The sequence below is a fragment of the Podarcis liolepis genome, assembly GCF_965112155.1.
Source record: "Podarcis liolepis genome assembly, chromosome: 14".
Lineage (NCBI taxonomy): Eukaryota > Metazoa > Chordata > Lepidosauria > Squamata > Lacertidae > Podarcis > Podarcis liolepis.
In genome coordinates this window covers 45,814,723-45,823,827 of record NC_139569.1, presented here as the reverse complement: position 1 = coordinate 45,823,827, position 9,105 = coordinate 45,814,723, and positions in this window count along the sequence as shown.

Genomic DNA, 9,105 nt, shown 5'->3' with positions numbered 1-9,105 from the left:
CGCGCGAGGAGGAGGAGGAAGGGGGGAATCTGCAGGGCTTGAGGGAAGCGTGTGGGCGGGGCGAGGGCGCGGAAGCTCCGCCTCCCGCCGCTTTTTCCCAGGGGGGCACGTGACGCGGCGAAGGGAACCGGTTCTGGAGCAAGTGCAGAGGCGGCGGCTGCAGCCTCCGCCCGCCTCTCGCCTTTAAATATATATATTTATATATATTTCCTCCCACTATATTCCTCTGAAAACTATATATTTTCCTCCCACTAATATATTTTCCTATATATTTTTCTCCCACTAATTCCTCTGAAAACACCCCAACCCCCCATATATGTATATATTTTCAGAGGAATTAGTGGGAGGAAAAACTCTGCGATAGGAATAAATGAGGAATGGCCAGCCGCAGAAACGCCCGCGGACCTCATCCGGGGCTCTCTGCACAGATGCTCAGGAAGATCTGGCCCGTGGCAATTGGCGTGAGATCATGTGAATGTATTTGCATACACGACTGGGAAATTAAGGCGCTGGGTGGCGGCGGAGCTGCTGCCCTGCGCTTTGCGGTGCACCACCCTGTAAGCAGACGTCTGTGTGTTTTAAATGGCTTATAATCAGTGGCGTAGCGTGGGGGGTGCAGGGGGGGCCGGCCGCACCGGGCACAGCATCTGGGGGTTAGGGTTAGGGGGCGCAAATCCACGGGTTAGGGGGCGCAAATTACTTGCCTTGCCCCGGGTGGTGACAACCCACGCTACGCCACTGCTTATAATTATTGGGAAGAGGGGTCGGTTGGCAGGAGATCTGGGCTCCAACAAACCGAATTGGCATCTGGATTTGTGGGGCGGAGCTGCATCTGACAGAGACTTGAGGCAAAGGGTAAGATTCTGACTCTCCCCCCCCCCACCTCCCAATTTCATGCATAGAAGCTGCCTGAATTGGCAACTGACTCTTACTTCAGACAGCATTTTTTCAACTAGACAGCATATTGCACCTGAGAGCAACTGGGTAGCTTAGCGGGCACAGTCTTCCAACATCTTGCTGGCTCCTTGTCATCGCCAACATCCGAGCCATTGCCACACTCCGCCTAATGGTAGGACTGGTCCTGACCGGGGTGAGCAGGAACCCTGTGCCTGAGCTTGGCCACATCACGCTGCAGGTGAGGACTTGTTCAAGACAGCTTTGATAAATAAATAAATATCATTGTGCATCAAATAAGAATGTGTGTGCAATTGTGGAGACTACGCTCGGTGTTGGTTCTTGGTCTGGTCCTACAGGACTCTTAAATTCAAGGGGGAAGGGTAGGCTGGGTGGAGACTCATAGGACTGAATGATTCCTACTACAGAATAAGTAAACTGTACATAGTAAATAAGCATCTTGGGGAATCCTAGACTGTTAAAACATTTTTCAAAAGTGGCCTCAAATAAAGCATGATGCAGTAATTCCGTCTAGACCAGCGGTCAGCAAACTTTTTCAGCAGGGGGCCGGTCCACTGTCCCTCAGACCTTGTGAGGGGCCAGACTATATTTTGAAGGGAAAAAATGAACAAATTCCTATGCCCCACAAATAACCCAGAGATGCCTTTTAAATAAAAGCACGCATTCTACTCATGTAAAAACACCAGGCGGACCCCACAAATAACCCAGAGATGTATTTTAAATGAAAGGACACATTCTACTCATATAAAAACACGCTGATTCCTGGACCGTCTGTGGGCCGGATTTAGAAGGCGATTGGACCGGATCCGGCCCCTGGGCCTTAGTTTGCCTACCCATGGTCTAGAGTCGACGCACTTGGGACATGGATGACCAGCGAGGTTTGGTCTGGTGTCTGTAGGATAGGATGCAACTGGAGCACCAACAAAAGCTGCTGGAAAACAGTCTAAATCACCTCCTGGATATCCAGTAGAATTTCCACATCAAGGAATGTCTCATGCTGCAAACATGATCCTTAGGGGCAGGGTGGTACATTTTAAGCTGGTTGGACAGCTCAAACTGGATCAGCAGACTCTCCAGTCAACAGAATGAGGATAGGTTGCATACAGTAGGTTCTGCTTTGCTGCTGAAGGTTAGACCCGATGGCCTGTGAGGGTTCCCATCAACCTCTGCTGCAGTTCAGTGACTGCATCCATACCAAATAAAGTTCTCTAAAAATAAGATTCTTGCCCCCTGCCCCTGGCTAGGAATTGTAGTCAGAAATGGTACAACATTTTGGTAGATGAGGCAAAAAAATAAATAAATCCAAATATTAAGCTTGCTCATTATTTTGTGAGATTTTGGTTAATTGCAAAAAAAGGGATCTGTGAATCTTAAAATTTTAACACAAACCCAGCTGCCACCCTAGGATGCTTAAAGAGCCCAGTTTAAGTTCTGTGTCTTTAAATCTCTAGACTGCAGCTTGTCCACTTCAATTTCTTCTCAGAAACAGCACACTCATTCAACCTGATATGTTTGAGGGGTCTTGCACAATTTGCAAGAATGTGACTGAATTCCACACAAAAAAAGCAATAGTTTGGAAGCCCCCCTAGAAGACTGGTCTTCAATGGGTGGGTCAGGACCAGCTTGTGGGTCACAGCCTGATCCAAGCTGGGTTGCAAAGGGAGCTTTGCCTCCATGCACATACATGGTAAAATATTAAGAAATGGGTCCTGTAAAAAAATGCATGTTTTGGTTAAAAGTGAATTATAGCTCTGAAAGGGTTGAGGAAATGGTTAAAAACAGCAGTTAAAAAACACACACACAATTAAATAGCAGGTATTAAAACTATTTAGAAGATTATTAAAATCAACTCTTGCATAAAGAAGTAACGTGTAACTTCCATGTGCCTTGAAAGGCTTGCCTGAACAAAAATGTGTTGAGCAGGTACCAAAAAGAGTACAGTGAAGGCTCCTGGCAGATGTCAATATGCAGGGACTTCCAAAGAAGAAAGGAACAATTTCTTACATTTGCTGACCCTCATTGTTTCCCCAGAATTTGTTCCCTGAAACATGCTACCCACCTATGCCTATAACCAGCAACAAATGTTTTGTGAAGATGCTGAGGTGGCCCAAATTACTTAAGACTGAGGGTGGTTTTCCTGAATGGTCTGCCTCTAGATTCCTTGCTTTTCTCAAGATTTTTTTCTCTTGTCAGTTAATCCTCACCAGTTCTCCAAATGTCTGCAGAAACCATGTAGAGGAAAACAACAACCAAACAATAAACACCCGTCGATGTTTCTCATTCATGTTCCAGACAGGGAAAATATATTTGGACACTTCACAATGTATCTTGTAAGAACGTGGATGTACAATTCTTCACAGCCACTTCTGCATCTTCCTGCTGTTGGCTGCTTAACAGGAATTGCTCTCATTTCCAGATATTTACCAGCACTGAAAGAAAGCTCCTGCTAGGAGATTGCCTGAAAAGATCTCCATCTGTTTTGTAGGAGCAGACCTGCAGACAGCACAGCACAAATGAGCCTATGGGGAAGAGCTCACAAATACTATAACATAGCCAGGTGCCTCCCTGCTTGAAATTAATAGATTAGATGGGTCTGAGCAAAATTTACTTGGATACCACTCTTAGACTGCAGTTTAATGCAGTCCGATTGACACCAGTGGGTCTTATTTCTAAGTAAGCATGGTCTGGATTGCGATTTTAGTTAATTAATTATACTTGTGTTTTAGTTTAATTGATTTATGGAGCAGTTCAGTTTGCACACAAGCACAATAATAGGTTCACTGAAGAAAACCTAACACTTTCGGCTTTCTTTGTTTTTAGGTGACAGAGACCTATTATAGTAGGTATATTGTCCAGCTGGTGGCCTTTGCTGGGTGGGCTTCAGAGGGATCAGAATTCATTTCACAGAGTGGGGCAAAATACATTAGTGCAAACAGAATAGCACCTCACAGGCTCACTTTTGACACTTTCGGGATGCAGCACTAGGTGGTGCATAGAGACTTACTTGATAGGATAGGACTGAACTTGTGAGAAGGACATATGGGTAGAATAATATTTTTTTCAAACAGCAGGAATGGGATATGTGAGAAGATAAAATGGGGCCATATCTGGAGACTCATTCCTCTGGGGAAGGAAAACCATTCCAAATGGAAGTATTACACCTCAATTATGTATATAGCCAGTGCTTTGGGGGGGAGGGCGAGTTGCAAGTATTCACCATGAATATGTTAAGGGGTAATGCAATTCCCAACCAGGAAGAGGGGCCTCTCACACAGGCAGCAGAAGGGGTAGGCAGTGCAGCAATTGCGGCTCATGGGCCTATCCATGTCACTGAGCAGCTTCTGAACCACACAGCTGATTGCCTTTCCCTGCGTCCTAACTGTACATCGATCTGTGATGGAACCAGCCAACCAGAAACGCCAATACTTTTGCTAAACGTTTTTAATTACAGTGAAATAAATACAATCAAGCCGCAGCATCCTTTTTGAGAGGCGGCTGTTGCCAACTGGTCAGTACTTTGGGTTGCAGCCAACTAAGTTATACTTGTGGCTTAGTAAGTCAATGGGTCTGCTCTGAGTAGGACTAACATCGAATACCACCCTGAGATTCTAAGTTGTATCCTCCAGCACCCATTCAGTGGCTGACCACTTAAAGCTGGTGTAATGTTCCCAGGGTCCTTCGAAAGGTCTTGCTCCCAGGTGGTCTCTGACATCAGTCCATCTGTTGCTCCACAGATGGACCAGTGTGGTGGACCAGAGCCAGTGTGGATGGACCAGTGTGGTGGACCAGAGCCAGCGTGGTGTAGTGGTTAAGAGCGATAGACTCGTAATCTGGGGAACCAGGTTCGCGTCTCCGCTCCTCCACATGCAGCTGCTGGGTGACCTTGGGCCAGTCACACTTCTCTGAAGTCTCTCAGCCCCACTCACCTCACAGAGTGTTTGTTGTGGGGGAGGAAGGGAAAGGAGAATGTTAGCCGCTTTGAGACTCCTTAAAGGGAGTGAAAGGCGGGATATCAAATCCAAACTCTTCTTCCACTAAATCCAGACCTTGGGTTAAGAACTTAATTTGTTCTGGAGGTCCGTTCTTAACCTGAAACTGTTCTTAACCTGAAGACCACTTTAGCTAATGGGGCCTCCTGCTGCCGCCGTGCCGCCAGAGCACAATTTCTGTTCTCATCCTGAAGCAAAGTTCTTAACCGAGGTAATATTTCTGGGTTAGCGGAGTCTGTAACCTGAAGCGTATGTGACCCGAGGTACCACTGTAATAGATGTTCATAAATGTACCAAGCAAACACATGCAAATATGTGTTCTGTGGGTTTCACGTCTGAAACCCACAGAAAAGTCCTGAAACCATTTTCTCTCTTCCAAATTGACCTCAAATATTTCTCTGAAAGATTGAAGGAAATGGGGAGCCTCACCATTGTCTCTTTGCTCACAAATTCTGTCTCAGGGGCACATTTATGATATGAATACGGTGAACCTGTGACCTGGATTCAGGAGTTGAGTAGTTATCATAACAAAAGAGTGGCCAGGATGCCCAGGTAATCCAATCAAATAACCTAGCAGACAGGAAAAAAACAACACACTCAGATTTCTGTTGTAGTCCGCCCCTCCTCTGGTGTATTAGGGGGTGGTCTTCGGCTACACCCCTTCTGTGATGTAGGTATGATGTATCTGGGGGGTGGTCTTGAGCTACAGGATGGGCAATTTCAAAGTCTCTATAAGGGCTTGCACACCTTTGTCCTGGGTCCCTCCCCCCCCCCCCCCGTGGGGGGTAGCACCCTGTTGCAACAGCTTTAATAAAGATCAGGCTGACTAGCTGCTTTGCTTCTCAATATTCTCTGGTTGGTCTCTGTTATTTTCTCCTACCAATAGAGAACCTGCAAAAGGACTCTATATGGGCTCTTGGGTACCCCATAAGGGAAAAGGAGCAGCCCCCCCCCACCCATAACATAACAAAGATTTGTCCTATGCCCTTTTCCTTTAAAGTTCTGGTATGCTTCAGGTTACATACGCTTCAGGTTACAGACTCCGCTAACCCAGAAATAGTACCTTGGGTTAAGAACTTTGCTTCAGGATGAGAACAGAAATCGTGCAGCGGCGGCGCAGAGACAGCAGGAGGCCCCCATTAGCTAAAGTGGTGCTTCAGGTTAAGAACAGTTTCAGGTTAAGAACAGACCTCCAGAATGAATTAAGTACTTAACCCGAGGTACCACTGTATTTCCAAACTTTTCATCCCACACCACTTCTAAACGATGATTCTGTCCCAGACGTTCAGATTTCTGCCCCCACCCTACTAAATCATGATTGTATTCAGTGTTTTAATTCCTGCAGATCAGTGGTGCAGTTCACCACATAATTCTGAGACACACCATGGTTTAATTTACGTACCGAAAGGATGGAGAAGATATTTACTGTCAGTGTCCTTATGGGATCTGAATAAATTGCTCCTTGTAGGATCTGAAATTAGACAGGAGGCATGCAAGAACAAGGCATTGCCTCCTCCAGCCTCTTAAACATCTCCTCCACCCAGCTGAGATTCTGGGCTGGCTGTGGCTACTGCTGAATCAGGGCATCATGTGGTCTGCTTACAAATGAGCTTCAACATGTCTGCAGGGCTTCCTCCATTCCCTGCTCCTCCGCTCAGAAATCAGTCAGCAGCGAATGACTCAGATCCAAGATGCTTCAAAAGGAGCTCATTTCTTCCTTATGAATTTAATTCATAGTCTCAGCCACAGGCAGTTTTTTTTTTAAGGACCTAGCAGCAACTATAGTTATATGGCTGCCATGAATGGCTTGGTGCTAGGAAGGTTTCCTCCATGCTTTCCCTCTTCTGCTCTTTTAATGTCAAGAAGTTTATAAATTCAGTTGTGGGAATGGAACATGGGCTGTTCGTTCACTTTAGTTCATCTGTGTTGCTTTCCCACCACTCTCCCAGACCCAGATTCCTGATATACAAGCACATGTGTTCCTTCACAGGTAAAGGTAAAGGGACCCCTGATCATTATGTCCAGTCATGGCTGACTCTGGGGTTGCGGCGCTCATCTTGCTTTATTGGCCGAGGGAGCCAGCGTACAGCTTCCGGGTCATGTGGCCAGCATGACTAAGCCGCTTCTGGCGAACCAGAGCAACGCATGGAAACGCCGTTTACCTTCCCACCAGAGCAGTACCTATTTATCTACTTGCACTTTGATGTGCTTTCAAACTGCTAGGTTGGCAGGAGCTGGGGCTGAGCAACGGGAGCTCACCCCGTCACGGGGATTCAAACCGCCGATCCAGATCTACTCTGGAAGGTCGGAGGGGACCTCCAGAACACGTTGACGGGTCATGAAGGGAGGCAGAGAGTGCAGGAAAGTCCCATTGCACAAGCAAAAATTAATGTACTGATGGGACAGATACTTAGCACCGCATTCGATGTGGGCCATTGTTCCTAAACTTGCATCTATGTATAAAAATCAGCACATGCCATTTTTTATAGAAATGTGCATCTTCTTTTGTCGTCCTTTTTGCACAAGTGACCCTCCTGGGGTTCTAGCAGCAATTCAAAGATGCTAGGCCTGATTTGGAGCCCATGCGATGGGAGCCTACTATAGACTTTACTGCATGGGAATTGGAAAGCTGCAAAATTTGCCCACTGGATTCCTAAAGCATTTCCCTTGGTTTATATAACACTTCTTGGTGGTTGGGAGACTTGCCAATGGGCTGGAGGCACGCAATAGAATCGCCCCAACAGGGATGGCTGGGAAAGTCTGCTCCCCTTCTGACTCATAGAGGCCCCATTGCTTTTAACATCTCTTGCGGGGGAAATTGTGGAGATGATGCTTAACAGCGGGTCAGTGGCTGATTGAGAGCAGCATGGGCCGTAAAATTGAAAAGGGCTAGAGGAAAAGGCGAAACACACTGAGTAATATTGAGCATTTGGAAAGTGATGCACAGAAAGCCCTGTGTAATTGGGTCAATATGGCAGTTCTTGTTGATGGTGCAAACAAATGCATAGGATGTGGTGTGGAAGGAAGGGTTGCTGTGCAGATTGGTAGGTTTAGAGATAACGGGTCAAGTCCTTGAGCAAATGGCAGACTTTTAATTTATTATTATTATTATTAGTTATTATGACATGTTAGTCACTTATGACACAAAAAGGTCTCCAAAGAAAATGCTTTAGCTGCACAACTAGCAACAAACCCCCATCTCTGTAATCTCAGTCTCAGTCAGTTTTATTGCACATGGCCAAAGGCTGCTGCAATGTACACAGAATTATTTGACAATTAAAAGAAATACTGAATTGATAAAAAAGACTTAAAACATTTATATTATTAAGACATTATGTACACTAAACAGAGCTATAAAAGTACCCCAGTGTACAAATAAAAACATTAAACAATAAAATTCATAAGCTAAAATCATCACATGGTCACTAATGCTAAAAACAATATCACATCTCTGTAATCTACTAAAAAGCAAACAAACCTAGCACTGAAAAGATGTCAGCGATGGTGCCAGGTGGACCTCACTGGGGAGAGAATTCCACAAATGGGGAGCCACAATCTGGGAGCTTCTGCATGGAGCCCTTTCCCACCCCTGCATTACAGCAGACTGGTCTTTTTGGTGAGCTTTGAGAAATTCCGTGTCTGAAAAGCAAACCACAGATTTCAGTAAAGCAAGGAGCTATCTGTGCGGTAGATGGCGATAAAGGGGCCTGTTTTGATTCTGCATAGGTCAACTGGCAAAGAGGGGAACCACAGTCCAGCCAATGGGAGCCTCTGCAGGGAGGAATCCTTGTGAGATCATTTCAGAAAAAGGCCTTCCTTACTCACTCATCAGCAGGAGACAATAGCAGGCTAACAGCTTCTTTGTCTGCAGACCAGGCTTCCTGGTTACTTTCTGCAGCTGTTCCTAGGAGACAGATTTTTCAGCAGCCTCCCTGTCCTCTCTTCCCAATCGGAAAAAGAATATAATCAAAGGCATGAATAGGGTGTTTCAAAATCAGATCATCACAAAATAATTATTTTATTTTATTTTATTAATTTGTGCACCACATTCAGTTCTACTCCCGGAATTACTACAGCAATGCCACAAATATAGTCCACTGTGATTGTCTTTCTATTGCAAATCAGGGAAGGGTCAATTTTGACAGATCATGAATTACAACAGCTCTGCAATGCAGACCTTTGTCATTCTCTCCATATTGCT